Below are 15,421 nucleotides of genomic sequence, written 5' to 3'. Positions count from 1 at the left end.
ACCATACTTCCTAAACTCATATCTCAAGCCCAGCTAACCTGCTTCCCTTTGTCTACCCTCAATCTGGCATGTAACTAGAGTCCTTGGTGAAAGGCCTCTTTAAATTTACTGTTTAGTAATTCGCAGACATCCCTGTCATCCTTTGTCAGTACACTCTCCTTCCGTCTGTTACCTGTGGTCCCTTACTGGTAAATTGCTGGCGAATTTCAAGTAATGTCGGTTAAAGGGTAAGAAAACCAAATTTCGCTTACTTTTAACATTAGTCATGTTTTTGTGATTCGATTACAAATTTCAGGCGGTTAGGCATAAAACCATATTTTTTTAAAGTCCGTTTCATGAATTTAGATTTTCTTTTATCTCCTGGGTAAAGTGTAGTACTAATGTGTATCTGGAAAGATTCTTTTGCTTTCATTTCATTCAAACAATTGTCTCTTGGAGTCAGGTTAGGGCTGTTTCCTGGCCACTGAATAACGTTGAAATTCTCTTTAGTAACCATTTCATGACCTGTTGTGGCATGTGGGACTGGACATTGTCTTTCATAAAGTGTGTGTGATGTTGTGAGTCTTGTGGAATGTGAGGAAATGTTCCTTAAGCACAGTATGTATTGATCATGCAAATGATGCTAGGTCGCACGAGACCCAATATTATTTACTTTGTAATATACTCCTATACTGTATATCATGGCAAGTAGGACAGAGTATATCTTGGGTTATTCACCAGCACGAAACAACCAATAAAAATATTAATAATGAAATGATGAAAACTTTACTGAAGATGGGACACCACAGGAGCCCTGCCCCGATAATTACAAAGAGGTAACTCACTCAGACACACGCACGCACTCGCACACACAGGAGCTATGAATCGACCCCTGCAACCACATTTAGGTGAGTGTAAGACAGGCTGTAGATCTGGTCCGATAAATAGATGCTAGAATTCAACTCTAACAAGTACAAAGTTATGAAGATTGGGGATGAGGAAAAGAAGTACAGACGGAGTACAAACTCCGGTGTGCAAAGGCGGCAAACCTGGGCTCAAGAAGATGAACTTCGCATTAAGCATTGTACCGATTATGTCAGCTGAGGCACGTACTATAATAATGATAATAATAATAATAATAATAATAATAATAATAATAATAATAATAATAATAATTAATAATAAATAATAATCTTTATTTCTACAAGTACATATACAAGGTATACAGGCCTAGCTGACATCAATGACATACTATACAGAAAGCCCATTGTAATGCAGAGCATTTCGGGCAAATTAGGTCAATTTTGTCCCCAGGATGCGACCCACACCAGTCGGCTAACACCCAGGTACCTATTTACTGCTACGTGAACAGGGACAGCAGGTGTTTTAAGGAAACACGTCCTAAAGTTTCTACCCGTAAGTAAATAGCTACTGCAGCAATCTCACGAGTAGGAAATCTAAGATTGGCTATCAGGGACCTAAGGAAGGAGTCGTTCACGACTCTGTATACGGGACATGTCAGGCCCATATTAAAATATGCAGCACCAGTATGGAATACACACCTGATCGAACATATTAAAAAAAATGGAGAAAATGCAGAATTTTGCTAAGGAGTTTGTGTTATGAGGAGATGGAGGAGGCTAAACCTTATCACCTTAGAGTAAAGAACTAGGGGCGATATGATAATATAAAAAATACTGAGAGGAATTGATAGGGTAGACAGGGAGAAATCGTTTGAGAGGAGAGAAACAGGAACACGAGGGCACGGCTAGAAACTGACAACACAAATGAGTCACAGAGATATTAGGAAATATTTCTTTAGCCTTAATGTGGTCGGGAAGTGGAATGACCTAGAGAAGTGGAGTGGTAGAGGGAGGATTCTTACATAGCTTTTAGACAAGGTACGATAAGGCTCTCTAAGCCAGGAGAGTGCGTGAACCCAGCAGCGACTAGAGAAGAGGTCAAACTCCTGCAACCACATGTAAGTGAATACAAACGCTGGTTAATAGTAATTTGGAACATTGCTTGAAAGATTTACAACTAGGATTCCATTGGAAATTAATCACCTCAATGGAAATAAGTCACTGACTTTCATGGACTGTCCTAGGTAATCTACACATGTTACTATATAAGACACCTGTCGTCTCCGGAAACCTGTGTAATTGTACCTCAATAAAGTTAATTAATTGGGGTAGGAGAAAATTTTGTGATTATCTCATATGTGTTAGTCCCCAGCTTAATTAATATAGTTTGGGTTCTTTTTCATTTCAGAAGAGTTTGTTATCGACTTCTGGCAACCATCCAGCTGTGGTGCTACCCTGCGACTCTTGTCAATGCTACAACAGCTATTGTTCTGTAAGGTTATTGATGTACGCGTGTTCCATCAGTGAATGTGGTTTCGCCAAATTCTCCCCTTCAGTCCATGATTACTGCTGAAATTCATGGTGGATTTTACATCTAGGAAGCGTGCAAATATTGTAGCTCTTAGAAAACGTGCTGATTTAAGTATCAGACAAATCGCGGAAAAATTGAGCCTAGCAAAGTCAATTGTTGGTTGGATTCTGAAGAGAGCTGATGACACTGGTGATTGTGGAGTTCTGCGTCGACGAAGATGAGGAAGAAAACGTAAGACAAAGTTATCGTAAGAAATAGTGTGAAGGACCCCAAGAAATCCAACAAAGATCTACAGAGAGATTTGGCTTCAGGTGGCGTAAATATTGATAATTCAACTGTTCGATGAAGGCTCCTTGAAGTTGGCAGAATTGCATGAAAGCCGGTAAAGAAGCTGCTATGAAGAAAAAAAAAGACGGTTGCAGTAGGCACGCGATCATAAGGAATGGACGACAGATGAGGATCATTGTGTAGTACATGGGTACAGATCAGTGGTAATGAGATGGAGCAAATGCGAACCTTTGCAGAATGACAAGCGCCGAAACTGTGGAAAATTACATTTATCTGAATGTATCATTATGTACATAACAGTAAATGAACAAAGATAATTATTATTTATCAGTTAGACAAGTAGGAATTTGGGACACCTAGGTCGCAAAAAATGTCCTCCTTCGATACCTACAACTGTCATATCCACAAGTTGCTCTGGACCTATTAATTATAAATGAAAGATACATCACCAGGAATGCTGGTAAATATATAAATTTGTGGACTGTATATTAAAATTAAAAAAGGATTATATATACACACATTTACATAACAGAAAGAGAATATCTTAATATCACTCACCAATTTGACTGGAGATTAAGGTGTATCATACTCAGAAAACCTCACTAACTAAATTTATGAAAATACTGGCCAGAATTATAACATAAATCTAAATAGCTTATCTGAGGTTCCTGGAGCTGTCTTGTCCAGTCGTCTGATATCTCAAGTTATGCAGGAATGCACATCCAACAATTTCGTCTCCTATTTGAGAGGTGTCAGCCCAATTTTACCTCTAGAGCACGAAAAATTCTTCCCATTATTACACTAACGTTCTGTTGTCTCAATTCAAAACAAACAACAATGGCCAGTGTCGTCTGCGCAGGCGCAGGTTCCCATTTTCGATAACAATTTATTAAATACAATATAGGCCATCTATTTACCTATAAATTACCGTATTTCTGGAAAATATATACAGTATTTTCCACAGAAACCCTCCTAAGATGTTCTGGGGTGGTTTTACTGCTAAACGCTATGGACAGTTTGTTATTGTTGAGGGAACGATGATCAGTGACAAATATAAGGCAATCCTGGCAACTCATTTGCTTCCCATTGTGGAGAGAGACTTTCCTGATGAAGAAGGCATTTTCCAGCAGGATCTTGCTCCACACTTCCAGAAAAAACTAACATTCTTCAAAGAGTGTGTGCTAAGTGTTCTAAATTGGCTTGAAAACTCTCCTGACCTTAGCCCAATTGAGTCTATGGGCAATAACCAAACGCAGGATTCCGAAACAGAACTGTTCAATTGTAGAGAAGCTAACTGCTGCTGTTATTAGGATCTGGTACCACGACTAGCAAGAACTTAGGTGGTTCGTGGCATGGTAAGCGAAGCTCTCGCTTCATACGCTGAGGGTCCGGGTTCGATTCCCGGCAAGAGCAAAAACATTGGACGTGTTTCCTTGCACCTATTGTTCCTGTTCACCCATCAGTAAAATAGGTACCTGGTGTTAATCGACTGTTGTGGGTCGCATCCCGGAACAAAATTGACCTAATCTGTTCGAAATGTTCTGCATAACTAGGGACCTTCTATATAGTAGTATGTCACTGATGTCAGCTAGACCTGTATACCGTGTACAAGCACTTGCAGAAATAAAAATATTTATTATTATTATTGTTGTTATTAACTTCAACATTTTTCTGGAATTTATTTAGTTCATGCTTACAACGAAAACCGTTTTCTATAGCGAAATGTGACAGAAAATATTCAATTGCTGGATAACTTATTTGAAGCCTGTATTCTATACGCGAGTTACTAAGATAAGATAAGATTTCGTTCGGATTTTTAACCCCGGAGGGTTAGCCACCCAGGATAACCCAAGAAAGTCAGTGCGTCATCGAGGACTGTCTAACTTATTTCCATTGGGGTCCTTAACTTGTCCCCCAGGATGCGACCCACACCAGTCGATGCTATTTGCTGCTAGGTGAACAGGACAACAGGTGTAAGGAAACGTGTCGAAATGTTTCCACCCGCCGGGAATCGAACCCGGGCCCTCCGTGTGTGAAGCGGGAGCTTTAGCCACCAGGCCACCGGTAGAATCACAGTAAAATCACACTCACGGGTATATACGCCGATATATGCATTTCTTATCGCATGTACGCTAAGACATTGATTAAACTATCCTTGACACGTGGTGTAAAGGTTACATGGTGGGTGAAGCTCTCGCTTCACACGGCGGAAGTCTGGGTTCGATTCCCAGCCAGGGTAGAAACATTGGGCGTGTTTCTTTACACCTGTTGTGTAGGTTCATCCATCAGTAAAATGAGTATCTGGGTGTTAGTCGACTGATGTGGGTCGCATCCTGGGACAAAACTGACCTAATTTGCCCGAAATGCTCAGCATAACAAGGGACTTTCTATATAGTAGTACGTCAGTGATGTCAGTTAGGCCTGTATACCTTGTACATGTACTTGTAGAAATAAAGATTATTATTATTATATTATATTATTATTATTATTATTATAGTACGTGCCTCAGCTGAAATAAAGATATATTATTATTATTATTATTATTAATAATGATCCTTATGTAGTCACTGGGCAGTGTACCCAATACAGTAACCATTATGCTTGCCCCTACACTACCATTCACTCACCCTGCCTAGGCACCAAACTCACAGCCGCGTTATTCATCGTAAAGCAGTGGTAGCGTGCTCGGCTTGCAATCGAGACGACCCGGGTCGAATCCTGGGCGGGGAGAGGAGCATGGGCAAGACTCGTACCACCTGCTGCCACTTTTCTCTAGCAACAAATCGATACTAGGGAGTTAATCATCTGTTACTGTTTGCATCCCGGGGAGGACCTAAACAAGAACCCCAGTAAAAACAAGCCGCACTAATTAGCTTTGTTGAGTTATTCTGGGTTGTTAACCCTCGTGGGTTACTATTCAACTGTAAACTGGTGATTTGTACTTTAGGATTATCATGGAATACAATCCGTGAAGGTATTTATAACGTTTATCACCCTTATGTACGGCGGTGATATCAGCCGTCTGTACGTTAGTGACGTCAACCGTATGTATGCTAGTGACGTTAGCATGTGTACGCCTCTGACAGCCATGTGTACACCACTGATGTAATATGGGTAATATGAGCTTGCGCAGAAGATGGATTCGTGTGTCAGCGTGAAGATTTTACGCGTATTAACCTTGCAAGGTTAATAATACATTCGTTAGGAAGCGCTAAACTCGTAGGCGTCATTTAGGGCCTGGGAAAGGTAGATAATCAGATTTAATCCATGGAAGAGGAGGGTAGCTCAACTTCCTGTGGTGAGGATCCTTCAGCAGGATCAAGACAGCCTATTCCCTCCTTCTGCAGGAGTGAATAGAAGTCTTCAGCGCGGTAAATTACAGAACCATAGTCACTGGAATGTCTTAACAATAGTGTACCTAGTCAACTGGTGGCGGGGCTTAAACAGAGAGCGCTAGGCCACAGCTGCTCCAAAAGTCGTAATTCTATTGTTGACCAAACCACAAGTGACCCATAAACGCAGTGGACAATCGCGCCCCCTCCTGCTGGCGTGAGGTACAGCCTCGTCCAGGACACAATTCAATTTGAGGCTTGGGAAATGACCCCCCCCCCCCCTCCCACTGCTCCTCGGTTCGTGCCTTTCCCTTCCTTTCCCCTCCCCTCACTTTCTCCCTCCCTGTCCCCCCTCCTTTGCAAAAAGTTAAATACATTAATCGCCAATTCTGACACTGAAACACGTTTATAATCTTTTATTGTAATTGTATAGACAAAATCAATTAGAAAAAACTTTGAATTCAGTAATAAAATTACACAATGGAGGAGAAAGAGGAAAATTTATGAGTAAATATGGACCAAGAAAGCACACGAGAGGGAAGACAGTTTTCCAGAAAAAAAAGAAAGATGATGACAGAAAGATCTATTTTTTTTTGTTGGCTAGGCGTTACCCGCCGCTGGCTCCCGCAAGGCAGACACCTTTATATAATAAATGAAAATTTACGCTGACAGGTCAATAGCGGTGATTAGCGAGTGTATAGTGTACAGCTGGCCACACTGAGGTTAAGAGGAGGTAATAAGGTTTGATCCAAGGGAGAACAGATTAGCTTCAATTTCTTGGGTGAAGAGCCCGTCGCCGGCGTCAAGGCCCTTTGAAAGCAAGGACTCACAGCTCAATGATGATGATAAACAAGATTTATCAGAACTGCACAGAACCATTAACGTCATCAGTTATGATACACGAATTAGGAATAAATGTAGAGAACAAAAATCAGACAATTATCTCACCATTCAAACTATCATGGGAGATTTTATCCCTCCAAGTCTAAAGTAAAAACTAAGAGTGAGCAACAATGTACACCAGAAACTACCTGGACACCATGGTCATGCACTTTATTTACAAGAAAATTAAAAAATACTAATAGCATTGCTACTTAGTATACTTAGAACAAAAGAGCTTCATTTCAGGTGAGATCCCAGAGCATTACCTCTACTGTACACTGAGGGCAGAAGAGAGAAAAAAATATATATTTAAGTAGCGCGCGCGCACACACACACGCGCACACACAGAGGCAAGATCTATACATAGCTTTAAGAAGAGGTATGATAAAGCTCATGGAGGAGGAAGAGTGACCTAGTAGGGGCCAGTGGAGAGGCGGGGCAAGGAGCTGTGAATCGAACCCTACAACCACAACTAGGTGAGTACACACATAGCAAATTTTTGGAAGTATGATAAAAGTCCTCAAGCAGGAACTCTCCATGGGAAGTACCTTGTTGCTACTGTAGGACTTTTGATATAAAGGACTAGAGTAACGCAGGACTCGTATTAGCATCCTTACTCCTCTTCCACACAGCAGACACTGACACAAGCAGTTTCGTGTCAAACCATACCACGGTTGGGGTTTGAACCCGCGGTCAGAGAGTCTCAAAACTCCAGACCGTGTCATTTTCCCGATGATAATAAAGTTACTCTGGGAGATGATACTGAGAGAGAGAGAAAAAGGGAGAGAGAAAGGGAGAGAGAGAAAGGGAGAGAGAAAGGGAGAGAGAAAGGGAGAGAGAAAGGGAGAAAGGGAGAGAGAGAGAGAGAAAGGGAGAGAGAGAGAGAAAGGGAGAGAATGGGGAGCTGCTGCACGCGCCCTTCTCACTGTGTCTTTCTCTGCCCCCCATTGATATTCCTCTCTCTCGCTCACCACCCTCATGATGGCTGCTTTGTTATTCACCAGCGGGGTTACCCTAAGCTATCGCCCGTGGAGGTACAACAGAGGCAGGCCACCACCTGCATCAGGGGCGTAAGTCGAACTGAATGTGGAGGGAGAAAGGCCCTAAGGCATGAGCCCTTTCCAAGCCCTAATGCGCCCAGCATGACCATCTCTGCCGAAATAAAATGCTTGTCCAAGAGACCTTACCGAGGAGGGAAAAGGCCCCTAATTAAGGGTCCTGGGGGGTTCTATGGGCCAAAATGTTAAGCCCTAGGGACATAACAGAGTTCCGGAGCCTTAGAATTGGAGTCCCTGTGTGATAGGAGTGCGGTCCCTGACACAACAGGGACAATGTTGGCAGGAATTATAAAAGTCCCTATTTAAGGACATAAGCTTAAAAAAAGGGGGATTCTGGGTTCATACTAGGGATATATCAAAGCCTAACAGGTGGGAGCCAAGCTCATAGGAGAAAGCATCAGGTCTCTTAAATCATGATTCAGGGACTATGAGCAGAGGGCGCCGGAGCCAACAACAGCGAGTCCAGGAACCATAAAGATGTTCCCGAAGACATACGGGGGAACTCGTGAGTCTTCGATATGCACACTCTGTATCATCAATACGTCTGGATGATAGCCAATGGGGTACCATTCTTCTAAATTGGTGACAAAAAGGCGGCTCTGTGCTACAGATCAGTGTCCTTGACACACACAGTGCAAACTGATGGAGAAAATAAAAGATTGGATTAGCACCTGGAACAGAGAGGTTTTCACGAGGAGCATTAATATCGCTTTAGAGACGAAAAATTCTGCCTCGAAACCTAATGGACTTTTACAAGACAGGATAGAGTGGGGATAAACAGTGTATTCAGAGACTGCCAAAGTTTCATTATGGCTCGTGAAAACTTCCTTTAATGCAAAACTTTGTCAAAATAAAGATTTCCTCTGCTCTAAGTGTTTTCGTGTTGGTCATATTTCTTGGCATTCCACCTGCCAAGTCAAAATGAGGGAGGAAGCGTCGTCATGACGAGCAATAGCAGAGTACGTTACTGAAGTTAATGTTTATGTTACCTATCAGAAGGCAAAGACTCGTACTTGATGTTTATGGTGCAAAACTATTATCATAAGAACAGAGGACAACGGTAAGAAGCTGCAGGAAGGCTTAGGCAAGCTGCAAGGATGCTTCAGTAAGGGATTTGAATTTTAAAAACTAAGCCTCATATTAACGAGGATAAAAGAGAAGCTTCCGATAACGTTCCATCTGAGAAGGAAAACATTTCAAGTACTGGAGAAAGACAAGAAGCTCGAATTATAACCAAGGATAGGGAAGCATGGTGAATAAAAAAAAAAAAAAGGCTTTCCAGAAACTTGAACAATAATATTTTCCGAAGAATTGTAAAAGACATATGTCAAGTTAAACCTCGAGTATTCTGAAGAGCCATGGAACCCATACTTAGTCGGCCTGTTCGGCAGTCTTGGCTTATTAGGCAAGACATTATACATATACAATATATATATATATATATATATATATATATATATATATATATATATATATATATATATATATAATGTATATATATATATAATGTATATATATATATATATAATGTATATATATATATATAATGTATATATATATAATGTATATAATGTATATATATATAATGTATATATATATATATAATGTATATATATATATATATATATATATATATATATATATATATATATATATATATATATATATATATATATATTCAACAAACCAGCCGTATCCCACCAAGGCGGGGTGGCCCAAAAAGAAAACAAAAGTTTCTCTTTTTAAATTTAATAATTTATACAAGAGAAGAGGTTACTAGCCCCTTGCTCCCGGCATTTTAGTCGCCTCTTACAACACGCATGGCTTACGGAGGAAGAATTCTGTTCCACTTCCCCATGGAGATAAGAGGAAATAAACAAGAATAAGAACTAGAAAGAAAATAGAAGAAAACCCAGAGGGGTGTGTATATATATACATATGCTTGTACATGTATGTGTAGTGTGACCTAAGTGTAAGTAGAAGTAGCAAGATGTACCTGAAATCTTGCATGTTCATGAGGCAGAAAAAAGGACACAATAATTCCATCATGTAAAACAATTACAGGTTTTCGTTTTAAGCTCACTTGGCAGGACGGTAGTACCTCCCTGGGCGGTTGCTGTCTACCAACCTACTACCTACGATATATATAATATATATATATGTGTGTGTGTGTGTGTAAGAAAACACAATAAGTGTCAGGGTAGCCAACTGCCTCCTAGCATACATAAGGGGGATTACCAATAGACCCCTGGTTGTCTTCATGAAGGCAATGGACAGGCCCCTAAAGTCAGTACCTGACCAGCCGGGCTGTGGTTCGTACGTCAGTCTACGTGCGGCCAGCAGTAACAGCCTGGTTGATCAGGCTCTGATCCACCACGAGGGTTTCGGGGCATTGACCCCAGAAACCCTCTCCAGGTATACATCTGTTCCTACTCGCATCCTCGTCTGGCAGGTCGTTACATTGTACCTTTCCACCTCAAAAAATACACATGTAAGCCTAAAATCATTCTTTTTCAAATCAATTCACGAGGAACCATTCATATATTTCAGTTTTACAAAAGGTGGAGCTAAATCTGACCTACGAACACTGGGAACTATTTGAAGAATTTCCAGAGTCAATTCAGGAGAGAGAGGTGCGCTGAAACGTTGTGACAAAGAAGAAAAAATAAAAATGAGTTGAAAAGGACCCCCTTGAAATTTTTTGGTGTGCACAGTAAGGAAAAAATAGAAAAAAAGAAAGGAAGAGATAGAGAGAGAGCAGAAAAGATAATTAGAAAAAACAATGACTTGTCAAGACAATGATGCACACAAAAGAAATGGAGCTGAAAGGGATCTCTTGTGAATTTTGGCCCATTTGCAGTGGAGAGAGAGAGAGAGAGAGAGAGAGAGAGAGAGAGAGAGAGAGAGAGAGAGAGAGAGAGAGAGAGAGAGAGAGGAAAGAGAGAGAAGAAAGAGAGATTTCTTAACTGTTGTACGTGTTTGTAGCTCCAGAAGCACAACTGTACCTGAGTTTTCCAGTCTTCTGTGATCATATATTAAAAAAAAAAAAAAAATTCCAGTGGGTGTAAGACTTGCTGTCTGCTCTCACCAATCATCTCATCGATCAACCACTCAGTTTGCCAAGAAACTTTTTATAATATTCCTTGGAATCCATTTTTTTCCATCACTTTATAATTGTAGTCTCTCGTTATCCTTGTCGCAGGAACTACGGTATCTCATTTTATCTATTTTCTTCTGACTTTACATGTAGTTACGAGATATTCTCTTTTCCCATCAGCCAGCGTGAGCATCTATAGTGTTTTCAACCTTTCATTGTTACTCAAATTTATTAGTTTTTATCCCTTTCATAGCTGCCTATTATACATTTGCTAATTTATCCACCTTTTTGTGGTTGGTCATTTATAGCTGCTGAATATTGAAATTTTAGCCTAATGTTGGGAACAGTTTTTTCTCAGCATGTCTCCATTTATTCTTGAAAAATAATTTGTAGTTTGCCGATGATAATTTTTTTTAAATAAAAGCCACCTCTACCTTCCCTCTCTCCAAGACTTTCAGTATGGCCTGATTTCTCTTTTCCCCAATTTTTGTTTTTGCTATCGCGTGGCCTTTATCTACATTAAATAATATCCTCTGTCAATCTGTTCAGTGTATCAATGTATTTTGCATTTTCCTAAAATTTTTGTTTCACCCACAAGAATATTCATACAGTTTTTTTTATTCCCTCTGATAGGTAAATACATTAATAAAAAAGCATTACTAGTGCAATTACGGATCCTTGAGGCACCCCACCTGTGACATCTTCCCAAAAGAATATCTTTTTCTTATAATTGTTTGCATTTTCCTCTTAAAGAGAAAGTCCCTCATCAATTGTAATAATTTGCTTTTTATTTCTCCCACGCTGATCGGGGGGGGGGGGAGGTTCACTTAAGATTTTTTTTCATGCATCGATGTTTTCTTTTACAAATATGGAATATCAACAAACCTTATCTCTTAGTCCACAGCAGGATTTGAACCTGCGCACTCTGCATCAAAGTACGTAGTACTTTATCCACACACAAAGTACTATTGCGTACTTAAAAAAAAAAAAAGATCACGGTATGGGCGGGGTTTGAACTCGCTGCAAGTGAACCATTAAACTCCAGGAAAGCGCGTAAGCCACTGGGCCAGGTTCGAATCCTGCTGTGGACGGAGATAACGTCTGCAAATAATTTCGCCCGTTTGCGAAATGCTAAGCATAGAATATCAAGAAAATTGCACAAGAGTTCGCTCCAGAGGTAATACATGTAGGTGGTGTGGGAGGAGGAGGGGGGGGAGGGGAGGAGGGGCCGCCTGTGGAATATTCTTGCCTTAAACCCTGCATGATAAACATCTTTGGCAGCGCAATAATACCAACCTCACTTAAACTATCCAGGGAAATTTCTGCCAGGGGAAGGAGGGGGAGGGGGGGAAAATATATCTCCTTAACGGGAATAAAATCAGTCAATATTTTCCCTACGGTCTCTATTAGCTAATGCACTTTCCGCATCACCTTCTGCTGGGAAAAAATTGACCCCGCGGCCTGATTTTGTGTCTATTCAATTTTTTATTTTATACCGGGGAAGGGAAATGTAAAGTGGGTCTGGTGCGCAGTGTGAGGGAATGCTGGGTAATGTGGGAAGGGAAGAAGGGAGGGAGAAAAGAGGGAAGGGAGATGAGAAGGGGAGAAGAGGGAGGGGCAGAAGGATGGGGAAGGGAGAGAGAAGAGAGGTAATAAAAATAATATGCTACACCATTTATTTAAAAATTTGCAAATTTGACGCTCACGACCAATATTGTAAAATATACTGTTGTTCCATACAAGGCTGTTATACCATACACACTATTGTACCATGCAATACTATTGTACCATACAACACACTGTTGTACCATACAACGTACTACTGTGCCATACAACACACTGTTATACCATACCGTACTGTTGTACCATACCCTTTGTACCATGCATCACTTTCGTACCATACAACACTATTGTACCATGCAACACTATTGTACCATGCAACACACTATTGTACCATGATGCACTATTGCACCGTACAACTCACTATTCACAAATAACTTACAGTTGGGAGAGGGAAATTCAGACATTTCGGTCCATTTCGAACAATTATCAAGTGTCGGTCCATCCTGGGAAAAAAAGTCTAATATCATATCAGGTAAAGAGATTAGTAGACCTATGACTGGTCGAAACGTCTTCCAACGTTTCCTTTCCTAATCCAGGATTAATCGTGTAGCGTTCCAGTCACGGTATTGTATAGTGTTCAAATCACGGTATTGTATAGTGTTCCAGTCACAGTATTGTATAGCATTCCAGCTACGGTATTTATAGTGTTCCAGCTACTTTTTTATAGTGTTCCAGCTACTGTATAGTGTTCCAGCTACGGTATTTTATAGCGTTCCAGCTACTGTATTGTATAGTGTTCCAGCTACGGTATTGTATAGTGTTCCAATCACGGTTATTGTTAACTAGTGTTCCAGTCACGTATGTATTTTGTATGAAGTGTTCAATCTACTGTATTGTATAGTTTCAATTCCACATGTATTGTATAGGCAGGGGGTTTTAGTTTCACAGTATTGATATTTAGGGATTAAGTGTTCCAGCTGCGGTATTGTATAGTGTTCCAGCTGCGGTATTGTATAGTGTTCCAGCTGCGGTATTGTGTAGTGTTCCAGCTACTGTATTGTATAGTGTTCCAGCTGCGGTATTGTATAGTGTTCCAGCTGCGGTATTGTATAGTGTTCCAGCTGCGGTATTGTATAGTGTTCCAGCTGCGGTATTGTATAGTGTTCCAGCTGCGGTACTATATAGTGTTCCAGCTACTGTATTGTGTAGTGCTGACCTTCGTAGTTCAAAATTATGTAGATTGATCCCATCTTGACTATATCACATTAGCTGTATTTAAGTGAATTTTTCAGTTTTCTCTATTCAGTTTATACCTGAACTCTCTGGAACACACTTACATCATCGTCCAGTTTGAGTGTTATATGAGCAAAAAATTTTTGATGGAGGCGAATGAAAAAACATCATGTGGTAGCTGATTATCAATGTCATTACGAAACTCGCATCGGCCAGCGATGAGTGGAATGACGAACTGATTACACAAGTGTGCGACTGGATATTATAACGACTTAGTATTTCCCACTCACATTGTGGCGCCTGTTACTTGCATGACTGACTTGATGTGGTCCGCCGGTATTAATGAATCTCGCTCTTCACCAAGGGTTGTTACGTAACCTTTCTCTTGGGCTTTCTATTACTCTCGCTTCAGTTTCGCTAATTTCTCTCCTTACATGTTCGATCTCTGCAGAAATATTTTTGTCGTACTCGTCCCTGTTGCCCAAGATTTGATTTCTCATTTAGTCCTTGATCTTATAGGATAAAGAACTAGCAACCAAGAGTGATAGACAGTATCCCTCCATTCCTTCACACACTCATACGAAACTATGATGTTATTAAGATAGGATTGCGGCACACTGGTGATGTATCCCCAACTATATACTACCTTCATCTTTCTATCCCCCATATATCTTTTTTTCCCTGTTCTCCTTCCCTTCCTCATTTCCCGCACTAACAATCAGCAACCAAGGGTAACACGCAGCAACCCCCTACCCGCCTTATCCTCAGTCCCACCTTTCCTTGTCCTTCATTCCCTTCGCCCTCATTCTTACTCACCCCCTCCTCCCACCCTTCAGATCCGCTCTAACCCTTCACTCACCATCAAAATGAATTTCATTCTTTTAACTGCCCTCACGGTGAAAGAATTCTTTCTTTTGATCTCTTAGTTTTGAGTCTCTCAGTCACACACTATCTCCTCCTTCCCGCTTTTCCTTTGCATCATTCATCCTCTAGTGAGATCATTAGACGCTTTGCCACTTAAGGTCAGTTCGCCAGCGTTTACTGCCCATAAAAGTATCCCGTCGCTTTCTGCATGATTGTGTGTGTGTTTGTATTTACTCACCTATTAGTGGTTCCGGGGTCGAGTCTCGGCTCCTGGTCCCGCCTATCGACTACTAACTATTCCTAGCCTCGTAGGCCCTATTACTATTTTTTTTTGATACTGTATGAAATCTTGTTTCCTCCGTTTTCTCATCCAGGACGTGCATGCCCAACTATGTTTACCTGCCAGAGTTGGTGGGAGTTGAGTTGCAGCTCCTGGGCGAGGAGCCAGGACAGCTGCTTGAATATAGCTCTAGAGCATGCGTCTCAGGAATCAAAGGAAGGTAGACCAAGTCTTATAATAACAATCACGAGCTGAGTTTTTCATGTAACTATTAAATGGAGGCAGCCTCCACTATACAGTCTACATTTTGGTAGTTCGTTTTGCTTTGTACTTAATTTCATGCTGTAAACCATTTTGGAGATGGGCGGACGGGTGGGTACTGGGGAAAGAGGCTTGAGTCAGGTGCGGGTGTTACAATGTTTGAATAACGATTTTTTTTTGAAGATAGACG

General features: G+C 40.8%; 1 long non-coding RNA gene across 1 annotated transcript in view; it reads right to left on the bottom strand.

Annotated features, from left to right (window-relative positions):
• Positions 1-13,031: 13,031 nt before the first annotated feature.
• Positions 13,032-15,421, bottom strand: part of LOC138853449 (uncharacterized) — a 137,090-nt gene continuing 134,700 nt past the window's right edge. The window contains exon 3 of the long non-coding RNA XR_011392630.1: positions 13,032-13,096. This is a non-coding gene — a long non-coding RNA (uncharacterized lncRNA). The remainder of the gene's footprint in view (positions 13,097-15,421) is intronic.

This window comes from Cherax quadricarinatus, chromosome 30, assembly GCF_038502225.1.
Source record: "Cherax quadricarinatus isolate ZL_2023a chromosome 30, ASM3850222v1, whole genome shotgun sequence".
Taxonomy (NCBI): Eukaryota; Metazoa; Arthropoda; class Malacostraca; order Decapoda; family Parastacidae; genus Cherax; species Cherax quadricarinatus.
This window is presented reverse-complemented; position numbering and strand designations above follow the sequence as displayed.